Consider the following 8,866-nt stretch of genomic DNA (forward strand, 5'->3'; position numbering starts at 1 on the left):
AATGGCTTTTGTCTCAAGATAATGAAATGAGTTAAGAAATTTGAGTTAACAGCGGGAGTGCTAACCATGGTACATCTGGTAAGTCTCTCCTCTCCCTGCGGCCTGTCATCACATCCCCACTGGCCCCCTCTTTCACACTCGCTGAGACAATAGTTGGCTGAATGTGGGGGGGGGAGTGCTGCTTAAAGATGGGATATCTCAGGATATGTAGCAGACTAGGATAGCGGTGCTCGCTGACATACATCAAGAGATAGCACGTTGAGAAACTGGTTTGGGAGTGAGAGTTGCAGGTATATGCAGCTACCACTTCACCAAGCTGTACCTTTGGCTGAATCACAGCTAGAATTGGGTCTTGTTTTAGAGCTTAGATTCTTAGCTTTACAGAAAGACCTGGCTCATATCTGAAGCTGGTATACAGCCTAAGACAGAGCCGTTAGTATCAAGGAGGAATCGTGTGGTCTTCTTGCCCATAGCAACCAATCTCTTTTTTTTTTCAAAGTTGTCTATAATAAATTAAAGCAGCACTGTGATTGGTTGCTCATACTTACCGGACAATTAAAGAGGACTATTCACCAGTTTGCACTTTAGAAAAGCGATACCTGACACACTAGAGCCCATGTTCAGTAGATGTGATATCGCAATTTTTTTTCTTGATCCGCTCCTCCGTTGCGCCGATGTGCCTCTCGTTCTGTTTAGGCGCGCTGTATGCTAATTAATAGCATTGGAACACCAGGGAGGAGACATCAGCTTTTCTCCGGGGGCATTTCCCACCAAGCCAGCTGACGAAATGTGACTTCCTTTATGAGCCAACGTCGAAAGCAGGAAGTGGTCAGAATAATGTGACTTGACCGTGTATTTTCAGCATAAAGAAGGAGTCTTGGAAGTGGTGACAAGGCCCCCACAGAGCCCTGATCTTAAAGAGGACCTTTTATCGGTCCAAACATTGTGAACTAAGTATCATGACATAAACAGCGGCGCCCAGGGATCTCACTGCACTTACTATTATCCCTGGGTGCCGCTCCGTTCTCCCGTTATGTCCTCCGGTATGTTCGGGGACTTGGTTATAGTAGGCGGAGACTTAGGGGACTTGGTTATAGTAGGTGGAGTCTGCCCTTGTTCTGCTGGGTGGCTCCTTCTCCTAGGCTGTAGAGCTGGCCAATCGCAGCGCAGAGCTCACAGCCTGGGAGTTTTTTTCTCCCAGGCTGTGAGCTCTGCGATGCGATTGGCCAGCGCTACAGCCTAGGAGAAGGAGACGCCCACAGAAGAAGGGCAGTCTCCTCCTACTATAACCAAGTCCCCTAAGTCTCCGCCTACTATAACTTACTGAGCGAAGATACCGGAGGACATAACGGGAGAACGGAGCGGCGCCCAGGGATAATAGTAGGTGCAGTGAGATCCCTGGGCGCTGCTCTACATGTCTGTATACTTAGTTCACAATGTTTGGACCGATAAAAGGTCCTCTTTAACATCATCGAGTCATAAAGAGACAAAAGGATTTGAGCAAGCCTACATCCACAGAAGATCTGTGATTAGTTCTCCAAGATGTTTGGAACAACCTCCCCGCTGAGTTCCTTCAAAATCTGTTTGCAAATGTACCTAGAAGAATTGATGCTGTTCTCAGGGTAAAGGGGCGGTCACACCAAATACTGATTGGATTTAGATTTCTCTTTTATTCATTTATTTTGCATTTTGTTAATGCTAAAAATAAACTACTTTTATTCTTGAAAGCATTCTTACTCTGCAGTATTTTTTTAACACCTGCCTAAAGTTTTGCACACTACTAGACCTGCTCTGAATTTTTTTTTTTTAACTCCTATGATGCTTTGATCTATCTTTACTTGTCTGGAACTTTTTTTTTGTTATCACCCCTCTTACTATTCACAACCTGTTACTTTTATCCAGGGGCGTAGCTAGCTACGCCCCTGCTTTTATCTCTCCCCCGTACAACCTTCCACTGGTTTGAGTGAGGAAAAGACAGGAGCTTTTGCCTCTATCTCTCCCCCTGAACAGCCTCCACTGAGCCCAACAAAAAGAGAGGATACAGGATTTTTTCTTCATGTTTTCACCCCTTTTTCCAATCACAGTATGTTCCTGTCATTGCTTCTTGCAAAGCCTTCAGTGACCCTTGGAGAGGGGAATGGGTTGCACAGAAAATTTTCATGCTTTCTCTCTATAAGTACAGGCTCCTGTGATCCCAGAGGGGACAATACAGGAAATTCTGTTGATATTCTCACCCCTCATGCCAATCACGGCCTGTTACCATTACATTTCACCCTGTCCCGGGGTAGGAGGAGAGAGGAACCTTTCTTAATGATATATCCACTCTTACTAATCAAAGCCTCCAGTGACCTCTGGGTGTTGGTGGTATAGGAACTTTTCTTTATGTTATCACCCCTCTTCTTACTCGCAGCATATTACTGTTATCTCTCCCCATGTACAGCCTTCCACTGATTTCATGTTGGCACCTGTCTTATCAATTACAGGCTCTTTGTTAGTACGGCGGCCTGTGCCCTCTACTGTCCTGCTCTCCCAGGCAGGCACTGGTACTGCCATACTCACCTCTCCTGTTTGGCACCCCAGACCCACTCCCCCTCCTTGTCCTCACCCACATCAGGCCCAGCCACTGGAATCTTGGTCTCGTTCTGCAGGCTGCGGTCTTGCATAGCTGCCCATGCTGTTATCCCTGCCAATAGGGTGCACATGCTTCCTATGTCTTAAAGGGCCATCACACACAAATCTAATTCTTCCCAAGCTTATGGCTGACAGTCTAATAGTATTTAAGGCACCTTCCCCTGTGGGAGATAACCTGAGCTTTAGGTATTCTAGCTTGCTAGTCCTAGTGAAGTTGGGCTTTTCTGTTTGTCTGCCCATCTACCGAACTCTGTTTACTGACTCTGACCCTCTGCTGCCTGCCCTGACCTCAGACTTATGTTACATATATGCACAAACTATGCCTGCCCTGACCTTGGCCCCTTACCTGGCTATGAGTATTGCCTGTTATCTTAGTGTTTCATAATGATACAATAATAGGGGATATCTAAAACGTAACTTTTAAATATATAAGGTTAAAATAGATGCAAAACTCACATTAGTCACTTTGAGGTGCCTGATAACCAGTTTGTGCTAAATAGAGAGGTATCACCTTTATCAGTGGAGGATACCTATAGGGGTTTCTGATACTGTATCATTGGTTTGTATCCTGGACTTTTGCTAAGGGTTGTAGTTCATTAGTACATCCAATGAATCATGCTAGTCAAGGCAATTCCTTCTCCAATTGTTCAGGCTAGGTCCCCTGTGGATAGAGGGCTATCAGTCCCTAATGTTACTATCATGTTACACATGCATGGTTTGCCTTTTCATTATGTGTGTCCCTTCTCTCTTCCCCTAGCTCCTGCTCTCTCTCTTGTCTCCTCCCTTCTTCTTCATTCTGGCTTCACCCCTCATCTCAGCTACTTACTCTGTTAGCTGCTCACAGCATGATTTTTTGACCTATCCATCTGTTTATCGGTGTATGATCTGCACAGTTTGGAATAAACTTCTTCACGATCTACAAGGTGTCGTTTGGATCGAGTCACTGTCAGCCAATTCACCTAAGATTATGGTTATTGCCATCTCAGCAGAACTGTAAGTTCAGAGATCACATTGTAATGCTTAGACTGGAGAGGCAGAACAGTCAAAAAATCTGTGAAGGGATCTTACAAGATCTGCAAAATATCTTTCAAGGGATCCTTGCTAGCTATGCATGTATAGTGAGATGTATATGGACACTGGAATATAGCAGAATATATGTACAAGCCTGTATACTTCAGCCAGCAAGTAAATCTCAGCATAAAATTCATCAGTTTTCTGCACAGATTATTGAAGAAACTGTTCATGCAACTGTTATATAATCAGATCCTAGACTGTCTGTATTGTCACATGCATTCTGCCTGCAAGTCAATCTAAGCTCTGTATGCAATTCAAACTAACTTTGCAGCAGCCATTGCTAAACTTCTCTCTGACTCCCCCTCCCACTGGTTGCCTAGGAAACCCTCTCCCAGAGCCAGAAGATTGATACATTTCTATGCAAACACATACCTTGTGATTTAACCCTCTGCTTGCCATCACAATGCACCAGCAAGGCAATGTACAATCTGAGGAACCTAACACACAGAAAGAACCTGAACTTCCAACAGCTCAGATCCTCAAGGCCACATAAAACAAAAACGTTTAGTGAAGCCAACCTGGAAAGTCCAAGAGAACTATGAGGCTGACAAAGAAGAACTGCTGCAGAACATCAGCCACTCATGGTCTAAAACTATTGAATGCATGTCAGCTCTGTCTCAACCAACTCATAAGTTATTGCACCTAGAGGGCGCTGTTAAGCAGTGGAATGCTGCCTATGAGAACTACCAAAGACTGTCTGCTAAATATGCTGATCTCTTAAAGCGGTACAACACAGAAAATTCCTTAAAAGAATTACAGGAATTGAATGAGCTCAATCTTGAAAGAGACGATCTAGTAATACAAACAAGGACAAAAAAAAAGAGTAAAAATCGCACATCTCCATGAATCTAGATCCCATTTCTCCACAACTTCTAAGCGCTCCACACGATCTTCCAAATCCTTAAGATCAACATCTTCTACTCTCAGCCAACGACTCATCAAAGCCCGCGCTGATGCAGAAGCTTCAAAAATCCAGGCAGTTTTCGCCCAGAAGAAAGCGGAAATGGAAGCTGAGGCTGCACAGAAGAAAGCGGAAATGGAAGCTGAGGCTGCAAAGAAGAGAGCGGAAATGGAAGTCTTAGAAAAGCAATGTGAGCACACCAAAGACATGGCAAGACTAAGAGTCTTAGAGCAGGCTGTAAGTGACAATGAAAGAAGTGTCAGTAGCCGTCACTCTGTTATATCTTATGCATCAGTGTCATCACAGACCTCATCAAAACTCCATCACTCTGTCATAGCAGCCAAAGAACTCAACCAAGGTGTTGTCTCTACATCTATTACACCTTCTCAAGTGGCAGAAACGGGTACGAATAGAAATTACCTACCACACTACCGCACTAACCTGCCACCCTCTAACCAATCCACTATTATGCGGCTACAAGCCAACACACCTTTGGACCGTACACCAGCTCCAGTGTTAAACGCCTCAGCACCATCTTATGTTCCCAAGTCACTCAACGTCAATGTACCAGCTAATGCAACTTTGTTCCGCCAGCAATTATATACCCAAAGTATGAAAACACAGACATGTCGCAGTTTGCCAAGTACATCCTTCGCAGAGAACTCACTAAGACGGGCCTCACCATGTTTGATGACAAATCTGAAAATTACCGAGGCTGGAAATTCACCTTTAAAGCAACAATCAGCGAATTAGATATCACTGTTGCAGAAGAATTGGATCTACTCATCAGGTGGCTAGGTCCTCAGTCAGCTGAACGTATCAAGAGACTTAAAACCGTTTACATTTCCAATCCTGCCGCAGGACTCAACGCTGCTTGGGACAGACTTGAACGTAGCTTTGGCAGCTCTGAGGCCATTGAAGATGCCTTACTCAAAAGGTTGCAAGGCTTCCCAAGGATGACAGCTAAAGACAATCTAAAGCTTCAAGAACTTAGTGATCTTCTACTAGAGCTTCAACTAGCTAAGGCTGACACCCACCCACCCGGTCTTAGTTACCTTGACACCCCTCGTGGCATCAACCCTATTGTCCTTAATAGGGATCGACCGATATTGATTTTTTAGGGCCGATACCGATAATTTGTCAACTTTCAGGCCGATAGCCGATAATTTATACCGATATTCTGGGTATTTTTATTTTTGAGGAAAAAAAAAATTTCCTACACAAATCTGCTGAAAATTAATGTTTATTGTTAACGTGTATTATTATTTTATTTTTTTTGTAAATCTTTTTCATTTATACTTAATTTTTTTTTGTAATTTTTTTTTTACTAACTTTTAGCCCCCTTAGGGACTAGAACCCTTGTCCTATTCACCCTGATAGATCTCGATCAGAGTGAATAGGTTCTCGCACTCTCCCTGCTGCCCTGTGCTCTGTGCACACAGCAGCATGGAGCTGACTATGGCAGCCAGGGCTTCAATAGCGTCCTGGCTGCCATGGTAACCGATCGGAGCCCCAGGCTTACACTGCTGGGGCTCCGATCAGAGGAGCAGGGGAGAGGGGATCCTGTGGCCACTGCCACCAATGATTAGAACTGGGGGGGGGCGCACTGCGCCACCAATGTTTTTACTATTGGGATGGGGGTGGGGGGCGCACTGCGCCACCAATGACTAATACTAGGGGGCTTGAGGGGGGGGCGCACTGCGCCACCAATGTTTTTACTATTGGGGTGGGGGGCGCACTGCGCCACCAATGATTAAAGGGAATCTGTCACTAGCAATGTTTAAAAATTTTTTTTTCATGGATCCATGTTTAATAAAGTACCTTTTTTCCATCTGTGTTCTTCTTTTCCATGTCAGTCTTGTCCTTTCTTCTAAAAATTGATTCTTAGGATATGCAAATGACGCTGTAAGGAGCCCAGAGGGGCGTTTTTCTTTCTCCACGGTGCCCAGGAACGCCCCTCTGAAGTGCCGTGCCCGCCTAAATATGAAAACTACTAACGCCTCCATGTTTAGCTGAATCGCCTCCCAGAGGCGCGGCTAAGTCCTCAACATTCACCCCCCCTCCTCCTCCTCCCTCCCCCTTCTCAGCGCCGCGCTCTGCGAACACCCGATCCTCCTCTCGTCGGCGTCCCAAATCCCGCGCAGGCGCAGTGCTGGCGATTGCCTGCGCTCTGATAATACGGCTGAGGGCAACAGCTTCAACATCGTCACTGGGCATGCGCCGAGCCCAGTGACGATGTTGAAGCTGTTGCCCTCAGCCGTATTATCAGAGCGCAGGCAATCGCCGGCACTGCGCCTGCGCAGGATTTGGGACGCCGTCGAGAGGAGGATCGGGTGTTCGCAGAGAGCGGCGCTGAGGAGGGGGAGGGAGGAGGAGGAGGGGGGGTGAATGTTGAGGACTTAGCCGCGCCTCTGGGAGGCGATTCAGCTAAACATGGAGGCGTTAGTAGTTTTCATATTTAGGCGGGCACGGCACTTCAGAGGGGCGTTCCTGGGCACCGTGGAGAAAGAAAAACGCCCCTCTGGGCTCCTTACAGCGTCATTTGCATATCCTAAGAATCAATTTTTAGAAGAAAGGACAAGACTGACATGGAAAAGAAGAACACAGATGGAAAAAAGGTACTTTATTAAACATGGATCCATGAAAAAAAAATTTTTAAACATTGCTAGTGACAGATTCCTTTTAATGCTGGGGGGCTTGGGGGGGGCGCACTGCGCCACCAATGATTAATACTAGGGGGCTTGAGGGGGGGGGGCGCACTGCGCCACCAATGAAGATACCTCTCTTTCACATACAGGAGGCGGGAGCTGGCTGCAGAATCACATAGCCGGCTCCCGACCTCTATGAGCGGTAGCTGCGATCCGCGGCACCTAAGAGGTTAACTACCGCGGACCGCAGCTGCCGTTCATAGAGGTCGGGAGCCGGCTATGTGATTCTGCAGCCAGCTCCCGCCTCCTGTATTTGAATTAATGAAAGACTCATCTTCATTGGTGGCGCAGCGGCCACAGCCCCTCCCCTCCTCTTGTCTTCCGTCCTGTCATTGGAGGCAGCGGCAGCAGCATCACAGGGGGAGGAGACACTGCTTCCTTCTCCCCTGTGCTGCGGAGGGAACACAGAACGCGCTGAGAGCAGCGCGTTCTGTGTTCCCAATACGTTATCGGTATATCGGCAAAATAGATGCCGATACCGATAACGTTCAAAATCCTCAATATCGGCCGATAATATCGGCCAAACCGATAATCGGTCGATCCCTAGTCCTTAAGCTACCATATGGCATCCAAGAAAAATGGGTTAGTCAAGGATCTACTTACAAGAAAAGGTATGGAGTAGCCTTTCCTCCCTTTTCCTACTTCTGTACCTTCATAAAGGAAATTGCGAACTCTAAGAATGACCCAAGTTTCTTCTACGGTGACTGTAACCCTCTTAGTCCACCTTCTCCAGGACTTGCAAACATGCGCATAACGCACAGAGACCGCAGGGGTCCAGTGTCAGTGAAAAGGACTGATGTTCAACCTGCACCTGCTACGGTTCTTCCGAAGACTGGACAAAACAAGAAACTTGAGGATCCGAATCGCAATGTCCCATACATAACGAGCCACACCCACTTAAGAAGTGCATCGGCTTCAGAAAGAAACCTCTACAGGAACGCAAGGAACTTTTAAAGGAATTTGGAGTTTGTTTCAGATGCTGTGCTTCCACAGAACACCTGGCAAAAGACTGTAAGGCCATCATTAAGTGCATAGAATGCGGCAGTGACAACCACGTTCAAACCCTTCATCTGTACCAACACAACACTACTCCTTCCACTGACATTCCCCCCAGGGCAAACCTTGGCGGGGAGCACGCTGAACAAACAGCAACCTCCACCCCAGTGTTCTCAACATGCTTTGAAGTCTGTGGGGAAGGACTTTGTGGGAAATCCTGCGCTAAGATATGCTTGGTTCGCGTATACGCAAAGGGCAAACCTGAAAGGGCCGTAAGACTGTATACCATTCTCGACGACCAGAGTAACCGATCTCTCGCAAGTACAAGGTTCTTTGATCTCTTAGGCATAACAGGAGGTGCTCTACCTTATACCCTAGGTACTTGTGCAGGGATTACAGAAGTCTGGGGTAGAAGAGCCAGTGACCTTGTAGTTACTCCTCTCAATGGCAACTTGGAAATACCCTTGCCTACTATCATTGAGTGCAATCAGATCCCAACTAACAAGGATGAGATTCCCACTCCTGAAGCTGCCTTGCACCATACTCACTTGAAAGA

This window comes from Bufo bufo, chromosome 3, assembly GCF_905171765.1.
Source record: "Bufo bufo chromosome 3, aBufBuf1.1, whole genome shotgun sequence".
Classification (NCBI taxonomy): Eukaryota; Metazoa; Chordata; class Amphibia; order Anura; family Bufonidae; genus Bufo; species Bufo bufo.